The 27,474-nt window shown below is 38.0% G+C and overlaps 1 protein-coding gene across 10 annotated transcripts in view; it reads right to left on the bottom strand.

Annotated features, from left to right (window-relative positions):
• The window catches only part of LRRC4C (leucine rich repeat containing 4C), a 1,238,963-nt gene that overhangs the window by 269,501 nt on the left and 941,988 nt on the right, over positions 1-27,474 (bottom strand). For all 10 annotated transcript variants that reach the window (XM_082343760.1, XM_082343757.1, XM_082343756.1 and 7 more), the window contains exon 5: positions 5,596-5,695. The gene's annotated coding sequence lies outside the window, so the exon portion shown is untranslated. The remainder of the gene's footprint in view (positions 1-5,595; positions 5,696-27,474) is intronic.

Raw genomic sequence — 27,474 nt, 5'->3', positions numbered from 1 at the left:
TTTTTTTTCCCTCTATTTGAAAGAAACCAGATCTGACAGTCAAAGTTTCAAGATGGCCTTTTGCTTATACTATCAGAAACAAAATACTAATCAGTGTCATAAATCTTAGACATTGAGGTAAATCAAGCTCAGTCTCTAGGGATGCAGAAAATGAAGTCCAAAGAGGTGAAGTGATGTTCAAAATTATACAGATTTGGTTCGATTTGGTTCCCAGAAAGAACCTCCACTCTCCCTATTTCCAAAATTCAAGGCCAGTGAAATTTTTTCCACTACACCCTGTGCATTGTTTTCTATATCAGGTTTACAGATTCTTGCAACAATAGCCCTCAAGGTTTTCATGGCTCCTTTCCACAGTGACTGGGTGTAACCGTGTGCCTTGCATTGTTCAATGAGACCAAAGCATACAGGATACAAGCAGAGACTTTAAAAGTGCTCGTGCATAGGGTCACTTCCATTCTTTGTGCTCTTAGAATCTGCTGGCACCACGTGAATAAGCCCAGTAAGTCTAATCTGCTGACTGATGGAAAACTTGAATCCGAGATGTCCTTGTCATACCACTTCACCTCCAGAATCCTAGTTGACCCACAGGTGGCCTAAGATGCATGAGTCCAGCTGAGATTAGCAGAATATGGTTTAATTGAGCCCTGCGCAATTGACCCACACAATCAAAGCTAAATAAAGAGTTGTTATTTTAAGATACTAGATTTTGTGGTGATCTCTGAAATAGTGCAAACCCACGGATATAATCAGGGAATGGCACCATCCCACCAGTTACCAAGCCAGACGTTTTGACTTCTCGCTCTCCCTCACGATTACCCTCCACATAAAATGATGCATCCAGCTCTGCAATTCTGCCTCATAAATGACTCAATCTGACTCATAAATGAATGCTGCTTTCCTCGTAATTCCTCTGCCTCTGTCCCAGCCCAAGACGCCATTATCCCTTGCCTGAATTTGTTTCGTCACACAGCCTGTCAGCTAGTAGTCCTGTCTCCATTCCTGTTAGCCTCCAATTCATCTTCCACTCTACGGTCAAGTTCTACAATTCATATCTGACAATAATATCCCCTTGTTCAAAATTTTCAATGGCCTTCCATTATTTTTAAAATACAATCCAGACTTCAAATCATGGTGAGGAAAATATTCTCCTGTTCTTTTTAGCACAGAATTTTTCTTTCAAAGTTTAAGTGAGCAGGTATTCTGCCCTCTGAACTGGACGTACCATTTCCCAAGGTGCTCATGTTACCAATTTCTCAACAATGGAATACAGACAATTGTCAGTTTCTTAAAAGGAAATTGTGTATTGTCTATTTCCTCACTTCCTCCTGCAGGGTGGAAACTAGATGTGGTGCAAGGGAGCTAATAGACTGTATGACCATGTAGACAGCACCCTAGGGAATGAAGGAGCCCCAAAAAGAAGGAACTTAAGTCTCTAGATGATCAGGTTGAGTAGAGCTGGCTACCCACAACAGATCACTCACCTTTCTTCGTATGGATGCATGAGAGAAAAATAAGCTTCCATTTTGTTTGAGATACTGTATATGAGGTCTCTTTTTAGAGTTTCTTAGCTTATAGCCTAGTGAATATACATTATTTCCAAGGATTGCCACATATGGCTTCTGTCACTGTGTGGGTCCCACTTTTTTCCAATCTCCTCTTCACCCTCTGAAGCTATAATCATCAGCTATTTACTTTCAAGAACATCCACCAAACATTTTACCTGAGTCTTTCCTCTTAGTCAATGCTTTTCCACCTCTATCCTTCCTCTTTGTCTGACTAAATGCTACCCAATCTTAGGCCTATAGTCAATATTTTTCCTATAAACCTTCCCTATTGTCTCCCAAGTCTGGACAATTTTTTCCTTTCATGTGTGACTATCATATTCTGACTCATTCTATTAAGGCACAGAGCACATTATTTTGCATCAATTCGCTTGTCGCTGACTAAATGCTAAATTTTGTAAATGCAAAACAATGTCTCTTTCATTCACCATCATGTGTCCAAATGATAGTGTGATGCTTGGTATGTATTGGGCATTATACATATTAATTGAATAAATTAATGAAAAAGTATGAAAAAAAGACTGAAAAGAAATGTATTTGAAAATAAATAGTAGTTATTTCTAGGTAGTAGGGATATAAGGAATTTTTAAATTTTTTGTTTATTTCAGTGTTTTCCAAAATCTCTCAAGGGTGCATATGGTACTTTCATAATCACAAACCACAATATAACAAAATATTTTTTCTAAAGTACATATTGGAAACAAAAGCTACTTCTAATTTTGATTTACACACAACCATGAATATAAACATTAACTGGATAAAATATACTTCTGCCTACTAGTTAGGACAAATATTATATGCCCAGGCTAGCAGCAAGGAAATCTGAAATACTGTAATTGACCAATTTTGAAGTTCTGTCCCCGGAGAGATGAAGAAAATCAATAGGGGCTGCTTCTCCCTTTCTCTAAGACGAATTTGTGTGTAATAGGAGATACACTGCGGATGATGGATGTGGGCTACATATATTCCCTTGGAGCTTGTTTGCAAAGGCTTATTTGTCCTGTCTTCCACCTAAGTTTTCATAAACGCTTTAAGGATTAGAATTGTTTTGCAACTGAAATTTTGCTCTCTGGAGAGACTGTGAGAGAATCTTATGGTCTAGTCTCAGGACATTTGCATAGGATTGCATTTTATAATTGAAAATGTAAAAACTACCCCATTTATTCTAGCCTTTAGAACAAATTAGTAAATGTCCAGCTCATGTGGATTTGAGAAAGCAGAGCATCTATTGGAAGTATTTGCTCCTCACACGTGGGACCAAACATCAGACATGTTGATTTCTTTGTCAGCAGCTGGAAGATACTCTATTGTTTTCCTTTTTGCCCTTGAAATAGTTAGGATGATTTGATTGATTTTGGTTGGTGTACATTCACTTTTGGATTTCCCCTTGCTAAGCTCATTCTTCAGGAAGGTAATGTTTCATTGCATTGAATCAAAGGAAATCTCCCCCCAAATCATCAGTTTAATGAGGACTGGTCATTCATTCTGATGAGTTTTCCTCATTTTCTCTCGGAATGAGGACAAATGTCACAGATACATTATACACAGAGAAAGCCTGGGCTAAGGTGAAGGCAGAAATTAATTTAATCTCCTGCTCTAGCTTCAACCACCTACATCATTCAAACCAACAACAGCAACACAAAATTAATAGCTCGACATACTTTTGTATTCAACCTTGAAATATGGTCAGGCAATTTCAACCAATTCAACATGCAAATTCAATCAGTATAAAGAATCCATTAGTGATTGAGACCAATTTATTAACCCAAGAAATATAAACTCTTTGTAACTGTATCACACATTCTATACTTATAACTCAGCTGAAGAGCATGAAGGAATTGGCAAAGAGGATCAAAACATTGGGAGGGTATTTATTAAAAGTACACTTAAAATATTAATTATCAACTTATTTTCAGTCATTGGTTATATGTTCAAATAAATTGCAGATAATTCACTAATATTACTTTGATAGATAAAAGGAAGAATTAGGGCTTCCCTGGTGGCGCAGTGGTTGAGAGTCCGCCTGCCAGTGCAGGGGACACGGGTTCGAGCCCTGGTCTGGGAGGATCCCACATGCTGCGGAGCAACTAAGCCCGTGAGCCACAACTACTGAGCCTGCGCGTCTGGAGCCTGTGCTCCGCAAGGGGAGAGGCCGCGACAGTGAGAGGCCCGCGCACCGTGATGAAGAGTGGCCCCCACTTGCCACAACTGGAGAAAGCCCTCGCACAGAAACGAAGACCCAACACAGCCAAAAATAAATAATAAATAAATAAATAAATAAATTTATTAAAAAAAAAAAAAAAAAAGGAAGAATTATACCAGTCTACTTTCCATAATCTTATTTCCTTGTGTTAAAACCTTACCATATTCTACTACCAAAATGGAAAGAAATGCAATCCATCAGATTTGATATTCCTACTAAATCTTCGATGAATTGATGATTTTCAATATAATAAATTGATTATTTCTATGATAGGAGTCAGAACCTGAACTCTGAGATCTTTTGTTGAATTTTTCCCACAACATTTCAACTAAAATTGAGTTAATGTATAACAACAAAACAAAACAAAACAAAACGTGTTTGGGGTTTGTAAGGGAGTTATTACACATTGAATTAAATCATACACTTAGTATTTAATTTTCGTCTACAAAATCCTTTTCTAGAAACTTCCCTCTGTTTAAACATTTCTAATATCAGGAACTTTACTACTTTTAGAAACAGTTTATTCTATTCTTGGCCTATTTTATCTTTGTATCAAGTTGTAAAGTTATTTACTTGTCATGTCACTTGAAACTCAACAGCTTGGTGGGGGAGGGGGGACTCTATAATTAAGCTGTAAACATTACAATTTTTAAATAAGGATATAGACTAAGTCATTTTAGTAAGGGCCAAAGTTAGTAAGTGCAGAGTAAGGTCTAGAATAGGGGTTGGCAAACTATGGCCCATGAGCAGCCTGTTTCTATAGGCCAACGAATAGCTTTTGCATTTTAAAATTGTTTGAAAGAAAGAAAAAGTAATATTTCATAGTACATGAAAATGTATGGCATTTACAATTTAATATCCATAAATAGAGCTTTATTGGGACACAGCCACATTCATTTGGTGACATACTGCCTATCGCTGCTAGCGCACCATATAGAGTTGAGTAATTGTGACAGACACGTGTAAAATAGTTTTAACATCTAGCTCTTTACAGAAAAAGAAAATTTGATCCAGTCTAGAAAAACGTTGTCCAATAGAAACATAATGTAAAGCATAAATGTATTTTAAATTTTTTAGTAGCCACGTTAAAAACTATAAACAGAAATGGGTAAAATTAAATTTAATAATATATTTTATTTAAGTCAAAATACCCCAAACATGATATCAATTTTTAATCAATATAAAAATTATAAGTGCAATATTTTGCATTTTTTTCACATAAAACTTTAAAATTTAGTGTGTATTTCACATGCACAGTGCCTATCTATTCAGACTATCCATTTTAAGAACTCATGAACACCTATAGCTGGCAGTTACCGTATTGAGCAGTGTAGGTACAGATGATAGGTCTTCTCATGTTCGGTAGCATCTCTGGCTACTAAATAATATGTTTACATTTTATTGAGTTCATGTTTCCTGCCCTATTCTCCTGATTCTCCCCTTTCCTGCTGGAGGCCTGGGTCAAGGGTGGTTTGCTGGGGTTGGGGGAGTCTCGGTTAACAGGGTGTAGAAATGAGGCACTTATTAGTGCGCTTGTAGTTCATGGCTCTGGTGGCAAAATCCTGAAAGTACACTTGTTTATTTCTACCCAAGTTAAAATTCTACATTCTGAACGGAATGTAATAATCTGGATGTTGCCTCTCGATTACAGAACAGGAAGAAATGCCATTTCTTTTGCTCTAGCGATGATTTTGCTGTTACTGTAGTCTGTCCAATTAGTTTTCTTGGCAGCTACATCTCACCATTGATTCTTATTATACTCACAGGAAAATATCACCTCTATATCTTTTTTTAAACTGTTGCAATTAAAGCCACATAAGCCTGACTTACCCTTAAGTAGGGCTTCTTTCTGTTCTCACTTGTAGGTTGTGATTCAGAACTATGCTCACATGGAACACTGGTGGTTGACAAGCAGGACTGTGTCCTCCAGCTACAAAAACAAACAAACAAACAATGTCAGTATTCCCATTCTGAATGGGAAGAAAAGAGAAATTGATTGATCATATTGACTTCAGTTCATCTTATTTTATTAATAGTATACATTTTTCTGAATTTTATTTTTGTTAAACATCTTGATCATTAAAAGATAATAAAATGAGTGGCAAAATCTGTTACTGGAAGAACTCAAAAAATCACGCATGATTACTTAGCTCAAGCACTTTATTTTTTGCATACTTCTGTTCACAGAGCTGTGATTTTATAGTGTTTTTAATTTGCACAGTAATGTTTTAATGTAGTAAAATTATTCCCAGATTTTAAGATGGAATTAAACACATCAAAAGTGTACATCATTAAAAAATTCCATTTGGTTGTTTCAGATGATAACAGTATAGTTCCATGTGTTTCAGCATCTGAGCATGGCGAAGACCCGCTGTTTTAGAATATATTTCACTCTTCTTTGCCAGTGTTACCTTATTCTCTCTTTCCTTACTGTCTTTACATCAAACCCAGAGTGCTGAATGGATAGTGTGAAGTATGAATTCTGACTATGAAAGTGTACAAATCAGTTCCTATTTCTCTCCCTTTCAAACAATAAATTAAAGCAAATGTTAACAGTTACAGGTCTAAGAAAGAATAGTTTAAGAGTTATAAATATGGTTCTAAAACAACACTTATATGTTACTTCTCAACAAATATTAGGTACGTTCATCTTTTTCCAGTGAGGCATAGACTGTGAGGAAATTCAGTGAATATAAGAACTGACAGTAATAATATAACAATGGTAGCTAAAATTTTTATGGGGTCTTACTAGATGATAATGCTGTGCAAAGATTTCACATATGATATCTCACTGAATACTCACAACATCTCTATGAGATTACTCTGAATATTGTTCCCATTTTACAGGTGAGGAAACAGATTTATCGAAGTTGAATAACTTTTTCAAGGTTAAAAATATATGAGGAGAGAGAGGAGAAGATGGCGGAAGAGTGAGACGCGGAGATCACCTTCCTCCCCACAAATACAACAGAAACACATCTACATGTGGAACAACTCCTACAGAACACCTACTGAACGGTGGCAGAACACCTCAGACTTCCCAAAAGGCAAGAAACTCCCCACGTACCTGGGTAGGGCAAAAGAAAAAAGAAACAACAGAGACAAAAGAATAGGGATGGGACCTGCACCAGTGGGAGGGAGCCGTGAAGGAGGAAAGGTTTCCACACACTAGGAAGCCCCTTCGCAGGCACAGGCGGAGACGGCAGGGGCCGGAGTGGGGAAGCTTCGGAGCCACGGATGAGAGCGCAGCCACAGGGGTGCGGAGGGCAAAGCGGAGAGATTCCCGCACGGAGGCTCGGCGCCGAGCAGCACTCACCAGCCCGAGAGGCTTGTCTGCTCACCCGCCGGGGCGGGCGGGGGCTGGGAGCTGAGGCTCGGGCTTCGGAGGTCGGATCGCAGGGAGAGGACTGGGGTTGGCGGCGTGAACACAGCCTGAAGGGGCTAGTGCGCCACAGCTAGCCGGGAGGGAGTCCGGGAAAAAGTCTGGGGCTGCCGAAGAGGCAAGAGACTTTTTCTTACTTCTTTGTTTCCTGGTGCACGAGGAGAGGGGATTCAGAGCGCTGCCTAAACGAGCTCCAGAGACGGGCGCGAGCCGCGGCTACGAGCGCGGACCCCAGAGACGGGCGTGAGACGCTGGGGCTGCTGCTGCCGCCACCAAGAAGCCTGTGTGCGAGCACAGGTCACTACCCACACCGCCCCTCCCGGGAGCCTGTGCAGCCGTCACCGCGAGTGTCCCGTGAACCAGGGACACCTTACCCGGGAGAACGCACGGCGCGCCTCAGGCTGCTGCAACGTCACGCAGGCCTCTGTCGCCGCAGGCTCGCCCCGCCTCCTCCGTACCCTCCCTCCTCCCAGCCTGAGTGAGCCAGAGCCCCCGAAGCAGCTGCTCCTTTAACCCTGTCCTGTCTGAGCGAAGAACAGATGCCCTCAGGCGACCTACACGCAGAGGCGGGGCCAAATCCAAAGCTGAAACCCGGGAGCTGTGCGAACAAAGAAGAGAAAGGGAAATTTCTCCCAGCGGCCTCAGGAGCAGCAGCGGATTAAAGCTCCACAATCAACTTGATGTACCTGCATCTGTGGAATACCTGAGTAGACAACGAATCATCCCAAATTGAGGAGGTGGACCTTGGGAGCAAGATATATTATTTTTTCCCCTTTTCCTCTTTTTGTGAGTGTGTATGTGTATGCTTCTGTGAGATTTTGTCTGTATAGCTTTGCTTTCACCATTTGTCCTAGGGTTCTGTCAGTCCGTTTTTGTTTTTTTTTTTACTTAAAAAAATTTTTTTTCTTAATAATTATTTTTTATTTTAATTATTTTATTTTATTTTATCTTATTTTATCCTCTTTCTTTCTTTCTATTTTTTCTCCCTTTTATTCTGAGCTCTGTGGATGAAAGGCTCTTGGTGCTCCAGCCAGGCGTCGGGGCTGTGCCTCTGAGGTGGGAGAGCCAAGTTCAGGACACTGGTCCACAAGAGACCTCCCAGCTCCACGTAATACCAAACGACGAAAATCTCCCAGAGATCTCCATCTCAACACCAAGACCCAGCTTCACTCAACGACCAGCAAGCTACAGTGCTGGACACCCTATGCCAAACAGCTAGCAAGACAGGAACACAGCCCCATCCATTAGCAGAGAGGCTGCCTAAAATCATAATAAGGCCACAGACACCCCAAAACACACCACCAGATGTGGACCTGCCCACCAGAAAGACAAGATCCAGCCTCATCCACCAGAACACAGGCACTAATCCCCTCCACCAGGAAGCCTACACAACCCACTGAACCAACCTTAGCCACTGGGGACAGACACAAAAAACAACGGGAGCTACGAACCTGCAGCCTGTGAAAAGGAGACCCCAAACACAGTAAGATAAGCAAAATGAGAACACAGAAAAACACACAGCAGATAAAGGAGCAACGTAAAAACACACCAGACCTAACAAATGAAGAGAGAATAGGCAGTCTACCTGAAAAAGAATTCAGAATAATGATAGTAAAGATGATCCAAAATCTTGGAAATAGAATAGACAAAATGCAAGAAACATTTAACAAGGACCTACAAGAGCTAAAGAGGAAACAAACAACGATGAACAACACAATAAATGAAATTAAAAATTCTCTAGAAGGGATCAATAGCAAAATAACTGAGGCAGAAGAACAGATAAGTGACCTGGAAGATAAAATGGTGGAAATAACTACTGCAGAGCAGAATAAAGAAAAAAGAATGAAAAGAACTGAGGACAGTCTCAGAGACCTCTGGGACAACATTAAACGCACCAACATTCGAATTATAGGGGTCCCAGAAGAAGAAGAGAAAAAGAAAGGGACTGAGAAAATATTTGAACAGATTATAGTTGAGAACTTCCTTAATATAGGAAAGGAAATAGATAATCAAGTCCTGGAAGCACAGAGAGTCCCATACAGGATAAATCTGAGGAGAAACATGCCAAGACACATATTAATCAAACTATCAAAAATTAAATATAAAGAAAACATATTAAAAGCAGCAAGGGAAAAACAACAAATAACACACAAGGGAATCCCCATAAGGTAAACAGCTGATCTTTTAGCAGAAACTCTCCAAGCCAGAAGGGAGTGGCAGGACATATTTAAAGTGATGAAGGAGAAAAACCTACAACCAAGATTATTCTACCCAGCAAGGATCTCATTCAAATTTGATGGAGAAATTAAAACCTTTACAGACAAACAAAAGCTGAGAGAGTTCAGCACCACCAAACCAGCTTTACAACAAATGCTAAAGGAACTTCTCTAGGCAAGAAACACAAGAGAAGGAAAACACCTACAATAACAAACCCAAAACATTTAAGAAAATGGGAATATGAACATACATATCGATAATTACCTTACATGTAAATGGATTAAATGCTCCCATCAAAAGACACAGACTGGCTGAATGGATACAAAAACAAGACCTGTATATATGCTGTGTACAAGAGACCCACTTCAGACCTAGGGACACATACACACTGAAAGTGAGGGGATGGAAACAGATATTCCATGCAAATGGAAATCAAAAGAAAGCTGGAGTAGCAATTCTCATATCAGAAAAAATAGACTTTAAAATAAAGACTATTACAAGAGACAAAGAAGGACACTATATAATGATCAAGGGATCGATCCAAGAAGAAGATATAACAATTGTAAATATTTATGCACCCAACATAGGAGCACCTCAATACATAAGGCAAATACTAACAGCCATAAAAGGGGAAATCGACAGCAACACAATCATAGTAGGGGACTTTAACACCCCACTTTCACCAATGGACAGATCATCCAAAATGAAAATAAATAAGGAAACACAAGCTTTAAATGATACATTAAACAAGATGGACTTAATTGATATTTATAGGACACTCCACCCAAAAACAACAGAATACACATTTCTCTCAAGTGCTCATGGAACATTCTCCAGGATAGATCATATCTTGGGTCACAAATCAAGCCTTAGTAAATTTAAGAAAATTGAAATCGTATCAAGTATCTTTTCTGACCACAAAGCTATGAGACTAGATATCAATTACAGGAAAAGATCTGTAAAAAATACAAACACATGGAGGCTACACAATACACTACATAATAACGAAGTGATCACTGAAGAAATCAAAGGGGAAATCAAAAACTACCTAGAAACAAATGACAGTGGAGACACGATGACCCAAAACCTATGGGATGCAGCAAAAGCAGTTCTAAGACGGAAGTTTATAGCAATACAATCCTACCTTAAGAACAGGAAACATCTCAAATAAACAACCTAACCTTGCACCTAAAGCAATTAGAGAAAGAAGAACAAAAAACCCCCACAGTTAGCAGAAGGAAAGAAATCATAAAGATCTGATCAGAAATAAATGAAAAAGAAAGGAAGGAAATGATAGCAAAGATCAATAAAACTAAAAGCTGGTTCTTTGAGAAGATAAACAAAATTGATAAACCATTAGCCAGACTCATCAAGAGAAAAAGGGAGAAGACTCAGATCAATAGAATTAGAAATGAAAAAGGAGAAGTAACCACTGACACTGCAGAAATACAAAAGATCATGAGAGATTACTACAAGCAACTCTATGCCAATAAAATGGACAACCTGGAAGAAATGGACAGATTCTTAGAAATGCACAACCTGCCGAGACTGAACCAGGAAGAAATAGAAAATATGAACAGACCAATCACAAGCACTGAAATTGAAACTGTGATTATAAATCTTCCAACAAACAAAAGCCCAGGACCAGATGGCTTCACAGGCGGATTCTATCAAACATTTAGAGAAGAGCTAACACCTATCCTTCTCAAACTCTTCCAAAATATTGCAGAGGGAGGAACACTCCCAAACTCATTCTATGAGGCCACCATCACCCTGATACCAAAACCAGACAAAGATATCACAAAGAAAGAAAACTACAGGCCAATATCACTGATGAACATAGATGCAAAAATCCTCAACAAGATACTAGCAAACAGAATCCAACAGCACATTAAAAGGATCATACACCATGATCAAGTGGGGTTTATCCCAGGAATGCAAGGATTCTTCAATATACGCAAATCAATCAATGTGATACACCATATTAACAAACTGAAGGAGAAAAACCATATGATCATCTCAATAGATGCAGAGAAAGCTTTCGACAAAACTCAACACCCATTTATGATAAAAGCCCTGCAGAAAGTAGGCATAGAGGGAACTTTTCTCAACATAATAAAGGCCATATATGACAAACCCACAGCCAACATCATCCTCAATGGTGAAAAACTGAAACCATTTCCACTAAGATCAGAAACAAGACAAGGTTGCCCACTCTCACCACTATTATTCAACATAGTTTTGGAAGTTTTAGCCACAGCAATCAGAGAAGAAAAAGAAATAAAAGGAATCCAAATCGGAAAAGAAAAAGTAAACCTGTCACTGTTTGCAGGTGACATGATACTATACATAGAGAGTCCTAAAGATGCTACCAGAAAATTACTAGAGCTAATCAATGAATGTGGTAAAGTAGCAGGATACAAAATTAATGCACAGAAATCTGTTGCATTCCTATACACTAATGATGAAAAATCTGAAAGTGAAATTAAGAAAACACTCCCATTTACCACTGCAACAAAAAGAATAATATATCTAGGAGTATACCTACCTAAGGAGACAAAAGACCTGTATGCAGAAAATTATAAGACACTGATGAAAGAAATTAAAGAGGATACAAATAGATGGAGAGATATACCATGTTCTTGGATTGGAAGAATCAACATTGTGAAAATGACTCTACTACCCAAAGCAATCTACAGATTCAATGCAATCCCTATCAAACTACCACTGGCATTTTTCACAGAACTAGAACAAAAAATTTCACAATTTGTATGGAAACACAAAAGACCCCGAATAGCCAAAGCAATCTTGAGAACGAAAAATGGAGCTGGAGGAATCAGGCTGCCTGACTTCAAACTATCCTACAAAGCTACAGTAATCAAGACAGTATGGTACTGGCACAAAAACAGAAATGTAGATCAATGGAACAGGATAGAAAGCCCAGAGATAAACCCATGCACATATGGTCACCTTATCTTTGATAAAGGAGGCAAGCATACACAGTGGAGAAAAGACAGCCTCTTCAATAAGTGGTGCTGGGAAAACTGGACAGGTACATGTAAAAGTATGAAATTAGAACACTCCCTAACACCATACACAAAAATAAACTCAAAATGGATTAAAGACCTAAATGTAAGGCCAGACACTATCAAACTCTTAGAGGAAAACATAGGCAGAACACTCTATGACATAAATCACAGCAAGAACCTTTTTGACCCAGCTCCAAGAGAAATGGAAATAAAAACAAAAATAAACAAATGGGACCTAATGAAACTTAAAAGCTTTTGCACAGCAAAGGAAACCATAAACAAGACCAAAAGACAACCCTCAGAATGGGAGAAAATATTTGCAAATGATTAACTGACAAAGGATTAATCTCTAAGATTTACAAGCAGCTCATGCAGCTCAATAACAAAAAAACAAACAACCCAATCCAAAAATGGGCAGAAGACCTAAACAGACATTTCTTCAAAGAAGATATAGAGATTGCCAACAAACACATGAAAGAATGCTCAACATTACTAATCATTAGAGAAATGCAAATCAAAACTACATTGAGGTATCACCTCACACCGGCCAGAATGGCCATCATCAGAAAATCTGCAAACAATAAATGCTGGAGAGGGTGTGGAGAAAAGGGAACCCTCTTGCACTGTTGGTGGGAATGTAAATTGATACAGCCACTATGGAGAACAGTATGGAGGTTCCTTGAAAAACTAAAAATAGAACTACCATACGACCCAGCAATCCCACTACTGGGCATATACCCTGACAAAACCATAATTCAAAAAGAGTCATGTACCAAAATGTTCATTGCAGCTCTATTTACAATAGCCAGGACATGGAAGTAACCTAAGTGTCCATCAACAGAGGAATGGATAAAGAAGATGTGGCACATATATACAATGGAATATTACTCAGCCATAAAAAGAAACGAAATTGAGTTATTTGTAGTGAGGTGGATGGAGTTAGAGTCTGTCATACAGAGTGAAGTAAGTCAGAAAGAGAAAAATAAATACAGTATGCTAACACATATATATGGAATCTAAGGGAAAAAAAACAAACAAAAAAACGTCATGAAGAACCTAGTGGCAAGACGGGAATAAAGACACAGACCTACTAGAGAATGGACTTGAGGATATGGGGAGGGGGAAGGGTAAGCTGTGACAAAATGAGAGAGTGCCATGGACATATATACACTACCAAACGTAAAACAGGTATCTAGTGGGAAGCAACCATATAACACAGAGAGATCAGGGAAACTAACATAACCTGGTGGGCCTAAGATATGTGGCATTTCAGTGATACTTAAAATTTTGAGTATAAGTATCTTACATCTAAGACTGAGTAAGCAGGCATACTGACAGCACCCAGAGGCAACCCTTTCTGTTCTAACCAGAACGTACTTGAATGCAGAAAGAGGCTAATGACATCGAAAGAAATATGAACGACCAAGAAAGTCCATCATATCTTTTCTTATTCATGTTGCTTTCCTGTATCAGCCAATGACTTATGCTGGATATGATGACATTGAAGAGAAGGGGAGGAAAGGATAACCCATAGTTCCTTTTTGTTTCCGCCCTTCTTTATCCATCCGTAAGCTGGAAGTAGAGAACTTTGATAGAATATGTGCATACCAAGACATGAAATAAAAACATCTAAATTGGTTTTGTGCAACATTCCCTGTGTTCTGGTAAGAAGGAAATACACATGCATGTATGAGCGACAAAATAGGAATTGTGTAATTCCTATTTTTGCATATGTATTAACCTCATATTTGCACTAAAACTGGCTTTGCACACTATCATGATAGATGTCAAAATATAATAATTTAAAATTTTATACTATAATTTAATAATTTATTAAATGAATGCTAATAGTTACAAATTTTAACTTTTCTTTATGGAGAACAACATTAAATAACAAGTAAAAAAACACCATGACAAGTCAAGAGAGAAGGAAGAAGGGAAAACCTTTATAATCTAACACTTTTCACAATGCTTTGTTTTGCTTTTTGAACAAAGGGTTCCACATTTTCATTTTGGGCTGGGCTCTGCAAGTCACATCAACCGACCTACTGTAAGAGTGTGTAGCAAAGATCTGACTAAGCCTGGGACGTTAGGGGAGGACTTCTTGCCGAGTGACAATTAAACTGAGAGTAAAGAGGAGCAGGAGTGAGGCAGATAAAAAAGGCAGTAGGAGGCCTTAGAGGGAAGTTGGGAGGGTTAGATGTTCCAGGAAGAGGGTCAGATCCAAAGACACTAAAGGAAGAAGGAGATAGGAGTGTTTGTGGAACAGAAATAAAATTAGTATGGTTGGAACTTAAGCAGGCAAGGGATTGCTCTGGGCAAAGCTTCCACCATGCTGCAGCTCTTGAAAGAAGAAAAACAATAGGGCTGAAACCAGGGCAACTGGAATACCCAGGCTTGAATAGGACAAAAGCCACCCTAAGTTATTACTATGTGCCTGGCACTTTGCCGACTGACTTGCCAACATTACTTTTTTGGTCCTCCCAACGACAAAGCAAAGTGGGATTTTCTGGCTTCGTTATTCAGACAAGGAAATATGAGGCTCAGATAGATTGAGAAATTTGTCCCAGGTCATATAGCTGGTGAGTGACACTCACAGATGAAACATTCTTTCTGAATATAAACTAGTATGTAAGCCCCAGAAGGGAAGAGACCTTGCCTGTCTTTGTGTTTCTATATTCTTAGCATATAGACCAATGCCTGGCACAAAATAAGCTCTCAATATTTGTTAAATGAATGAACGAATGAATGACTTGGGTGAGCCTTATTTGGCAAATTCACTGTGTCTTCTTGACTTCAAAAGGATTTTAGAGTATTTGGATGGAATTTTTGTCTATTTTGAGAATCAGTAATGTTTCTTTTCAAATGAACTATAAAAATGAAAAGGGAAAGCAGCAGGTTTAGTTGAAACAGAAAAGACAGGAAGGTAGGGTATAGACTTTGCCTTTATTAACTGTATGACCTTGGTCAAGTCACTTCCCTTCAGTTCTTGGTCTTTTTCAGTAGAATAGAACAGGTCATGTGTGAGGTTCTTTCCAGTTCTTACACATTATGATTTGATCCTGTGAATTGTCTGGCAATAATAGAACTCAATGCATAAAGTTTCTCTTTACAACAGAGAGGAAACACAAACTATGATCATACAATTCTGAGGCACCAAATTCCTCAAACAATCTCACTCCATTCATTCATTCATTCTTTTATCAAGCCTTTCTGAGAGGTGTACCACGTGCCCACAAGAAGCCTTCTGCTGAAATGATGAAATGAACAAATGATCTACATTTCTGGAAGCAGGAAGACCTTGAGTCAGCAAAGCCTGGGTTAGAGTTTATCTGCTGCTCAAAGATGGTAAAAGCCAAATCTATTTCCATTTTGAATCATGATTCAGGTATCAAGCAGAGCCAATGCTGCTCTAATGCAGAAAAATAATGCCAGTACCCTTCAGAATAAATTCCGATGTGTGACTCATTTGACTACTTTCCTCACTTTGACTTTCCCTTGGTGAAACAGCAAAGGCAGAGAGCTGTAAAACCTCCTACACAAAACGAGATCAGTGCCTTCCACTCATCAAAACCAGTCCCATTGACACAGAGGCAAGCATGTGATCAAGAGGAGCAGGGCAGGAAGAATAATGGGCTCTGGCTCACGCAGGGTCCAAGAGGCAGAGCCCATGGAGAAGAGACAGACACAATGTTTCTACACTGAGGTATGACTTTCTTGGTAGTGCAAGAGGCATTTCTTACAGGAAGTGACAATCACAAAGGGATGAAGAATGAAGCACCGGGCCCAGATGTTTGGGGAACTTCTGTTGTTTCTCATATTTGGGGAGGATGAACGAGGGAAAAAGGCAAGTTTTACTTAACTGCTTATGAAGAGTAGAAAACCTCAGAAGGAGTTAAACAAAGTCAACACTAGCCAACACCTGGAGCAATCTAGCAAATATTACGAATAGATTTATCTTGAAATTGAAGGAGTTAATTACAGTTAACAGGCAATCACAGTTTTTCAAAGCAAGGAGATTGTAGAATGTGCCTCCCAGACCTCCAAGTTCAGAGAGCTTAACAGAAGGGACCCAGCTGCTGTGCTCTGAAATCAATTGCCACATTTGTACCCCAGCTATGTTTTCACTCAAGCTGCTTCCAGCCAAGGATTGAGCATAGTAGATTTGTCTCTGTAAGACATGGGACTCCTCTGACAGCTGACTCTGTCCTGAGGACTCCCTGACAGCCTTACTGAATCTTTCTTGTTCTTCACAGTGATCTATCTAGGATGCTTCCACCCAACCTCCGTTCCTTCTCTCCTTCACTTGGGATTAGAAGTGCATCCTGGTCTGATGGTTCTCCAGCCTTCCTATCAACTCCATCTTCATTTTCTTTCAATAACCTTAATTTTTAGAAAATCTGGTCTTTGTGACTGCTTCTTGGGAGACCTCGACTAACACAAAGATACATCTGGAGAAGATACATGCTGAGTAAACCACTCTTAGTCTCAATCTGGTGAATGATTCACTGAGAAGCACACCAGCTCAGCACTTACTGAATTGAAAGGAACATGAACAAGTGGGAATGTACTGAGTACTAATTACGTGTTGGGTGCTGTACTAACTGCTTCTCATGCCTTATTTCACTTAATTCTTTCAACAACCCCATGTAGTAGTTTCTTTATAGATGAAACTGTAGCTTGCCAGCTCATGAGTGTTGGAGCTAGAATTCCAAGCCAGGTTTTCATTTTACTTTATTGGTTTAAAGTAATTTATTGCTTTACGGTACTTTATCTGTTTTAAAGTCTATGTCTTTAACCTGTACTATAGCCATTACCAACAGTATCCTTGCTATTGTTTTATAGGGTAAGAAAACATTACTAATACACCTATAGTAGAAAAATATTCAATTTACCACCACTAACACCACCATAATTATCATCATCATTATCATCATCAGCCTCATGTTCATCGTCATCATCAGTCACAATTCTAAAAGGGACTTACAGTTATCGATCATATATATATATGATCTTATGATTACACAGTGAATGAGGCAAACCCTAGAAATAAAGCTCAGAGATGTCTTCTCGACCTAAGCCCGGCATTGTTTCACCGTATCATGCCGCCTCCTTGTCTATGCTACGTCTTTGCCCAAGGTGAATTAAAGATGTTGGAGATTTAAGACTTTCTTTATATACCAGTTTTTAGCTGCCAATAGGACACTTGAAATCTTGGTTTAATAGCTGGACTCAGTAAGACAAATCTAATGTTCTTATTCTAGAAACAGCTTTCTCTCTAGGACAAGGAGGATTGAGCAATTTGGGTGGTATTATAGGAAACCTTTTGCCTCTGGGTCAAAGTCACTGGGCTCCAGACCAAATCAGTGATGATCAAATGCCAGTCTGTCTAACAGCTGTCTGGTGGCCTCTGTGATAGGGCCTCCAGCCAGTCACTTGTGGGCAACTGTCCATGCTACATCCAGTGGCTGCTGCCATTTCTAATGACAGGCACAGTAGAAAGTTTGGCAGTTCAAATAGGCATGGAGGCCCCGGTATCCATTATTCGAGGCCAACACTTAAATTCTGATTTACTAACAGCTCCCAATCCAGTAGCAATTTCTCTCCAAAAGAAGGGTCTTTCACTGGCCCATCTGCCCTACTCATCAGCCCACCACTTTCCTTTTTCCAATAGTGAGATGGAACTTTACCTTTGAATTAAGCACAAGGTCAGATAAAATAAGTCACTGTGAGTAGTCATTACATTTTCTGTCACTGGACCAATTAAGATTTCCAGCTGTCATTTTCTGATGTTGTGGCTCCATAAAAAATGACACTGAGATGCACTGATCTGTGTCAAAGCCGCTTCTGAGGGAAAATTGGACCCAAAATAATGATAATTGTCATAGGATGTCACACCACTAAATGAAAACATAAAAAGCAAAATGCTGTGGGGAATCTTCAAAGTCATCCTCCTTGTCGAGGTGAGACCATATTATACCAAAGCAAGCCCATTGTTTCAGTGACTGTCCCCGCTCTGTAGTGGATACCCTCCCTGGTCTCTAAAGCAGATTATGCCCAGTTCATGCTAATTTGATTTCAGTTGGATTTTCAAACTGAAAAAAAAAAAAAAAATATATATATATATATATATATATATGTATATGTATCTATATATATGTATATGTATCTATATATATATATGTATATGTGTGTATATATATATATATATATATATATATATATATAGTCATTTGAATAAGAGAATCTTGTTGGAATCTCAAGATTTATGCAAAGTACTTTACCTACTTCTATACTTTCAAAAAGTTCAGCCCATTAGATTCACTTTACCAGAAATGTAAACTCCATCTAATCTTGGTATGACTGGAACCTAAACTTCTTTTTGTCCACCAACTTTGAGGGGCGTGTGTGTGTATGTGTGTGTGTGTGTGTGTGTGTGTATTTGGCTAATGGAGGTCTAGTTTAAAAAAGTATAGCATTTACTGGAAATGAAATGGAGAGTAAGTAAAAGAAGTGAAAAGTACATCTAATAATCACCATCACAAGAAGAAATGGCATCCAAGGATCACTAAAATTAAATAATGGAATTTTGTCCCTATTTTGCATTACTAGAAGCTCTTTTTAACATAAAAGCATAACCGTAAATATACTAAAAGCCATTGAAATATGTATTTTAAACATATGAATTTTATGGTATGTAACATATATCAAGAAAACTATTAAAAAAAACAAACAAAAAATACAAGAAATGAAATGCTCCAAGGACACAAAGGAGAAAGTTGCTCCTTGCCCCACAAATGATTGATGAGACAAAAAGCAGAGCTTAAGGAGCAAAGGTATTTTGGTAAGATGTGACTGAATTCATCACAAAATGAAAGAATGGGAGATGACCCTATAAGTATCTCATTGTTTGAATATTTATTTCTTAGAAGGAGGAGTTCATTATTTTATATTACCCTGAGCCTGGAACAAAAATGTAAATGTTTGAAATAACTTTAAACTCAAAGAACCATATTTTGTCTGAACACATTGTCAAATTGCTCAGTTGGTTTCTTGTTAGAGGGTACAACACATCTTTCCATGGGATATTGTTCTTGCTAGAATCTCAAGATCTATGCAGAGTAGGTTATCTTCTTGTGCATTAAAAAAAAAAAAAGTACAGTTGATTAAATTCATTTTTCCAAAAATGCAAACTCCATCCAATCTTTGCATGCCTAAGACCTAAAATTCTTCTTGTCTATCAGTCACGAGGGGCACTGAGGGACAGTCCTGAATGTAATAGATTTTGCCTCTTGAAAATGATAAGAAATAAACTAGTAGTGAGCTAGAACCACATGCACAAGCTCACAAGATTCAATGATCAAAATTTTAAGAGTTTCTTGAGTCAGTTATTGACCACTGCCATTATTAAACATAAAATTATATGTTTACAATTAAGTAAATTATATTAAGAACAAAGGTAATATATATTCAAAACACCACTTCCTAAAGATTTTCATACTTTGTACTATTATCTATGTCTATTGTAATGTATGGCAGGAATACTATATGTGCTATGTGCTATGCACATCTCCTCCCAGCTCTGTGTTCAGTGACATCACCTTGATAATTTTGTTTCATTGTTTTATTTTTGTCATTTGTTAACATTAGTGAAATATTAACCAACATTTATGTTGGAACTATGCTCATTTGTACTGCAAACAGATTGGCTATGAATATAACAGTTCAGCTAAAATCAGTGAGAGCACTGTACAAGAATCAATTAACTATTTGGAATAAAGTGGATTGCATATTTCATTAATAATGATAAATTCCGTCTTTTTACATCAGTCTAATGTATAATAAACTTCTGTATGTGTACTTTCACATTATGTATATTTTATATATAAATAAAATATATATTTTTTTCTTTCAGTAGGAGGTGAGCCAGTTGTTAAATATCTATTAGCAAACCACTGGATAAAATTGACTAGAGTATATACACTACCAAATGTAAAATAGATAGCTAGTGGGAAGCAACCGCATAGCATAGGGAGATCAGCTCTGTGTTTTGTGACCACCTAGAGGGGTGGGATAGGGAAGGTGGGAGGGAGGGAGATGCAAGAGGGAAGAGATATGGGAACATATGTATATGTATAACTGATTCACTTTGTTATAAGGCAGAAACTAACACACCATTGTAAAGCAATTATACTCCAATAAAGATGTTAAAAAAAAAAATTGACTAGAGAAGTAACATCAGATCATGGAGGGCCTTTCTTATAACCCAGGAAAGGTAAAATACAGCATTGCCCTACAGAGAGGTGGAAATCACCTTAATTAATCTTTGCATGGATCTAGGAAATTGTAGTGCCTTCACAAAATTTGGCACTTCTGCTCTGAGAAACCTGGAAAATGCATTTCGCTGTTTCTTTCAAGGCTGGTACTTGAGTGAAGCGTGAACTAACAAGTATCTTCTGATGAAGGGAGGGCACTAAGTGGAACTTCAAAATGAAGAGGAGTCATAATTTCATATTATTCCTGCATATTAAAGCATCTTAAATCCTTTTAGCTCACTGTAATTTGCCTTTTCTCCAAGAAGAAAAAAAATGATTAAGCATGAGCCACCTTCTAGTCAGTACCTATATTTTAGGGTTGCATGAAATAAGGTGTGCTTTGCAGCTCCCTTCTTATAGATTCCTTCTATACAGTTCATTTTTAAAGAAATAATATGAAATGCTTTTAAAAGCATTTTCAATAGATTTCAGTATCATCAAATAGATTTCAATGCACAAATATGTACGCACAGGAATTTCTTGCATCATTTGCAATAATGATAAAATGGAAAGAACATAAAATGGACCAGCTAAATACCTTAGAGCAATCCACCCAAGCAATACCATTTAATCTTTAGAAAGAATGAGGAAGATCTATACGCAACAACATGAAATGATGTAAAGCAAGTAAAGGCAGCACAGTCTGCATGGTTTGAATGCATTATTTAAAAATTATAAGCATACTATATTTGATGAAGCATAGACAAATTTTTGGAGAATTCACTTTAAACTGTTAACCCTGATAACCTCTGAGGAATGGGGAACTTGGTTTTGGGGCTTTTATGTTTTATTTTATTCTCTTACATAGTGTGCATTTTTTTTCCCAATGAGCAAGCATTAATCTAATAATAACAAGTGCCAAAAAGTCATCTTAGAAAAACAGATGTTCCAGGTAGATTTTGGTCTTTGCTTCTTCTTGCAGGTGGAAGTGGGGAAGGAGGGATTATAGCATTGACAGTCCAAATGTTATCAACTTAAATACTTGCCAAGGTGTGCAAAACCTCCAGCTCCTTCCAAGGTCATTCTAAACCTTACGTTCAGAGGAGAAATGAAGAAGTTCCACCTATGCACACACAAAAAACCCACTTATGGGTTGGGGGTGATAAATCATATCAGTATTTAATATCCTGTAAGATCTAGTAAAAATCCAACCAGTTCTCCACCTTTTTCATGATGTTGTAACATCTGGATTAAAGGTTGCTTCATGAAGTTAATGGCAGATAAATTAACCCATAAAAGGATCAACCTCTAGATGTGTTTAGCCAGCAGGAGGATTTTCACATTCCTCGAAGGACACACTGAGACAAATAGAAATGGATGGGATATTTTTTGATGACAAGGAGATTTTGCTTGTGTATTTGCTCTTAGCTTTATGGGGGTTTATGGGTATACAGCGCGGGCCTTTCTACCTTGCTGCTGTTAAGCCAAACGTTTTTAAATCTGGGTGAAACCACTGCTACTCATTGTTAACTTCCGCAAGCTCAGACTACCTCTGGGTGAGAAGTTAAAATGAATGAAAAATGGAAGTTGAAGAGAAGAGAGCAATAAAAGGAGGGGCAAGCAAGAAGAGTGGAGAGGAAAATGAAACAAGGATGGAATAACCAAATCAGACACAGTGACACTAATTATTTTGTCTCATGATGTACAACACTAGACCTAAATCATTACCCAATCTCTCTTTCAAATCAGAAAGACTTCAAACAAATCCAATCCATGACCATGCTAGCATATGTACAGATATTTAGCCATCTTGGACAGCAGGTGTCATCTCACCCCAGCTACACTTCTCATTTAAATGTTAGGGAGTTCTCGTAGATCCTACTCTTATTTCCACCTGTTTATTTGGTCATTCTTTCAGCATACGCTGAGCATTAACTCTATGCCAGGTACTGTGCTGAATGCTGGTGATAATAAGAATGAGTCAGATGCATTCTCTGCAATTTGGTGACCTCATTTCCTACCAACCTTCCTTCTCTCATTTTGATTCAGCCACTCTTTCCCTCCATGCTGCCATCTGTTTTTACACCTTCAGAAGTTCGCAATGAGTGGTTGCTCTACTTGGAATACCCCTTCCCTAGACATCCATATGGTTATCTCCCTCACTCCAATCAAGTCTTTGTTCAAATGTCATCTTCTCAAGGAGGCCTACCCTGCCCAATGCATTTAGTTCTGTAGCCACTGATCCTTTAGCACTTTTTCCTTAGCGTGATTCAACTTCTGAGATACTATATCCTTTATTTATTTAAGTTTGTAATTTACTGTCTGTCTCCCCACTCTACAACAGAAGCTTCTTAGGAGAAGGAATCTTACTGGTTTTGCTCATTGATGTATCTTGAGTACTAAGAATAGTGTCTGGTACATAGCACCTGTCCAATAAATATTTGTTTAATAAATGAATGAATGAATAAACAAACATGATAGACACAAAGAATGTTTTAAATTTCCTGCTCTTACTTTTTAGTTTTTGAAAGAACTTTCTTCTCCTTCTGACCTATACGAACTCAAATCTCCTCAATTTCTAGTACCAGATTATCCTCCTTCTGGTGTTTTCCTTCTTTCTGATACTCAGGTCGAGTTTTTTTTTTTTTTTTTTTTGCATTTCTCTATATAATCAGATTGCTTTATTGCAATCATCAGAAATTAACTTTGCTTAAGCATAATAGAAAATTTTTGGAAGACTATCAGGTCTTACAGAATTACATTATAGGCTAGATAATCAGGTCTAGAAAATGAACAGACTTCACCATCAGGTCGAGTTCTTTTTGTCTACTGGGTCAATTGCTCTTTACTAGAGTTCCCAAAACCTACCAAGAATTCACATTAACCATCATCTTCTGCAACATTTAAGTAAAAATACGGCAGTATGTAGCACAAAGTGGTTATGACTAAGAGATAGTTGGAGGACACAAAGTTTAATATTCATAAATATATATATATATATATATATATATATAGAGAGAGAGAGAGAGAGAGAGAGAGAGAGAGGGAAGAGAGAGAGAGAGAGAAGGGGGGAAGGTGGTGGGGGCTAGGAGCTGGGAAAAGATCCAGAAAAACTGGGATGGAGAAAAATAAGAGAAGGAAAAGCATCACCAATTTTTTGAAGAAAAGTTGAATTACAAATTCTCAGACAAAATGATTTGTATTCAACTTATATAGTAGAGTCCCTACTCTTCTCTCAAAGATTACCTGATTTTTTTAAAATCTAGTAAATGTATTATGATGTATGATGATTCAGATTCCACTGATGTATATTACTAGGCCTTCTGGGTCAGAAAATTTTTCATTCCCAAGAATTGTTCCTTTCTAAAAAATAAAATTCAAATCAATAAAGACTCCTATGAACACCAGCCCTGTCTGTTCCCAAGATTAGAGTATGCAAAGTCTCTTAAAAATTGGTTGTTTCTGAACTGTTGCTATATTCCAAGCCAAAGAATGTTAATTTTTAGGCTTGGATTAGACAACCTTGACTATCGGACCTGGAACACAGGCCTTTTCTGATTATGGAAGGGTTGTAGTATTGAGTAGTTGGCTTGGAATGCTGAAAAGAATTTTCGTAATTCTGCTATAGACTTGGTATGTGGCCTTAACAAATAAATCATCCTCAGTGAGTTTCCTCATCTGTAAAATGAGTTAATTTAGAATAGCTGATCTCTAAATTCTCTCTAATCTCTGATATAATATGATTTTATGAAATAATTAATGAACCATGATAAGATTTCCCATCCAGCTGGAGGTAAAGTAATTTACAGAAAATAACTGAAAGTATATAAATGTTTTCTGGGAAATGCATTCATATTTTTATTTGGATTTATATTCTTATTTGGAGAATCGAGAAACTTCTACTTCTGTAACTCTAGCAACAGGAATAGAAAATCTCCTTCCTTTAACGAGTTACTTGAATAAAGCCATTCAGCTGAATAAATGGCAGGACCTGCACTCCAAACTCTTAGCCTAGTCATTTACTGTCAGTTGTTATATCCAGAAAGTATTTTTCAGTGGTCTTGAGGCAGTCCACAGTGGTCAAGGAGTAACAAAGGAATAAATCCATTTTAGAATGGGAGAAAATACCACAATGTTCATTGCAGATCTATTTACAATAGCCAGGACATGGAAGCAACCTAAGTGTCCATCAACAGAGGAATGGATAAAGAAGATGTGGCACATATATACAATGGAATGTTACTCAGCCAGGAAAAGAAACGAAATTTAGTTATTTGTAGTGAGGTGGATGGTCCTAGAGACTGTCATACAGAGTGAAGTAAGTCAGAAAGAGAAAAACAAATACTGTATGCTAACACATATATATGGAATCTAAAAAAAAAAAAAATGGTTCTGAAGAACCTAGGGGCAGGACAGGAATAAAGATGTAGACAGAGAGAATGGACTTGAGGACACGGGGAGGGGGAAGGATAAACTGGGACAAAGTGAGATAGTGGCATGGACATATACACACTACCAAATGTAGAATAGATAGCTAGTGGGAAGCAGCCACATAGCACAGGGAGATCAGCTCGGTGCTTTGTGTCCACCTAGAGGGGTGGGATAGGGAGGGTTGGAGACGCAAGAGGGAGGAGATATGGGGATATATGTATATGTATAGCTGATTCACTTTGTTATACAGCAGAAACTAACATACCACTGTAAAGCAATTATACTCCAATAAAGATGTTTTTAAAAAATAGAATGGGAGAAAAGATAGTTAAGCTTAAATCAGTATTAAGGGCTTTTATTCCTATATATTATGAAGGGCTGCAAGTAGAGAGTAAATGCCCTATGAGTAAGCTACTTACCTTTAGCTTATTTAAATCTCTAATGAGTGGAAAGGACTGCCTCGACTGTGAAGGTTCTGGCTGGCGTTATTGGGAGCAAGAGTGCTGCAGGCCAAACCAGTGCAATTATGAAGACACTTACACACGCTTGCAGGAGGTTTCCTCTTGGAAATGAGGTTGGAAGTTCTCAGTGTGATGCCGAATGTGTCTCCTCTGGTTTCGTATTTGCTGAGACCAAAGACATCTCAAGTTGAGAACTAAAGTTAGTTCTGTTTTGTGTATAACCTTTTGTCTCAAATCATGAGACCTTGAGAGGAAGTCTAACTTTATAGCCAAGTGAGCTTGGACAAATGAATTCAACTATCTGAGACTCCGTGAAATAGGAATGTTTAGAATAGAGTTTGGATGAAATAATTTTTCAGAGCATCTTCCTGCTCTCCCAGTCTATGGTCCTAGGCAACCTCATTCCTCTTAATATCACCTTCCATCTGTTTATAATGAGTGACTTTGTTCAGTCAGTAGAAGGTAATGAGAAGCCCTGAGAAATTACACCATCATAATTGCTGGCCCAGTCACCTCCTCATCCCAGGTTTGGCTCCTCTAGATCATGAACAGTGAAGGCAAGACCAAGTAGTCACCAGCCCTCAACCCACTGACAATCTCTGTCTTCAATGCCCAGAAAGCAAGTCCAGCACCAAGGGTAGTAGCACAGGACATGGTAGTCTAGGAGGGTCACATTGGAAGGACCATGGCAGGAAGAACATGTCATTGCAAGGGAGATATTGGAGACAGTAAAATGGTTCAAACGTGATTTAGTCACCAAGAATGACAAGGAGAAATTTTTTTTGGAAATCAAACTGCCATAAAAGACTCCAGAAAATTCCATTACACTACAGGAGATGAAGAAGTTGTGAAGAGTGGTGTTGTTGAAAAAGAAAGGGGTGTGGAGTTAGGCCCTGGAGGGCTCCAGTGTAAGACAGTAATAATGATGCAGACCCTAAACATTCCACACTTTACTTATGTCCTAGGGCTTGTCTACACAATTTCCAGCAGAATGATGAGAAGATCAATCGTGGAGGAAAGGAAGAGGAAATGGGGAGTTCTCAAAAAGGCTTTGGATCTCTAAGTACTACGTACAGAGACTCAATGGGTTTTGATCATAGTTTTCTAACCCTGAATAGAGATGTATGGTGCTGACAATCAGGCTGTAGAAGACAAAGTGGACAAATGAGCTTGAATATGGATTGAGTTATAGACCAAGATAACCTTGGTCTTACCACAACTCATAAGCTATTGTGTAAAATAGTAGGGACACATGGAAGTGAGATGGATTAAAAAAAAATTCCAGGAGATGAAAACCAACATAAGGCATCATCTCAATGTGGGTAGCTCTGGAATTCTAGTACCCATACAAGTATGAAAAAAAAAATCCCTGAACCACATGATGGCATAGAATCAAAAACATAGAATGTCCACCAGCTGGAGATATGCCCACTTCTGAGGCTGAACAGAGAGAGACTTTATCAACCCTACTATTACTGAGTATAGCCATTTAATAAGAATAATAGGGAATTCCGACAGTAAGAACTATAAAATAAACTTGATCTCTAGATCTCAAAAGCTTGCATTTTCCCAATTACCTGGATAACTATAACTATCTTATTAACTGCCTGTATTATCTACACACATGGGTATGGATTGAATGACATTTTTTGTTTGTTTGTTTATATTAAAGACATTTCTCTTCAATAATGAGAAGCATACCATGAAAAAGCCTTTTTTTTTTTTTTTACCTAAAACACCTTTAAAATTGTAAAGTTGTTTGGCATCTGGTAAGCTGATATTTTAAAAAAACACATTTTAAACACATTTGAAATATAATTTTACAAATTGATTTTTTCAAATAAAATAAAACCTGCAAGCAGCTATTTAAAAGGGTCCTAAGTAACTGTAAAAAAAGTAGACGGTTTTATTTCATGAAACTGAAGATTTTTTGT

Source organism: Balaenoptera borealis (assembly GCF_965194805.1).
Source record: "Balaenoptera borealis genome assembly, chromosome: 11".
NCBI classification, from domain to species: Eukaryota; Metazoa; Chordata; class Mammalia; order Artiodactyla; family Balaenopteridae; genus Balaenoptera; species Balaenoptera borealis.
This window is presented reverse-complemented; position numbering and strand designations above follow the sequence as displayed.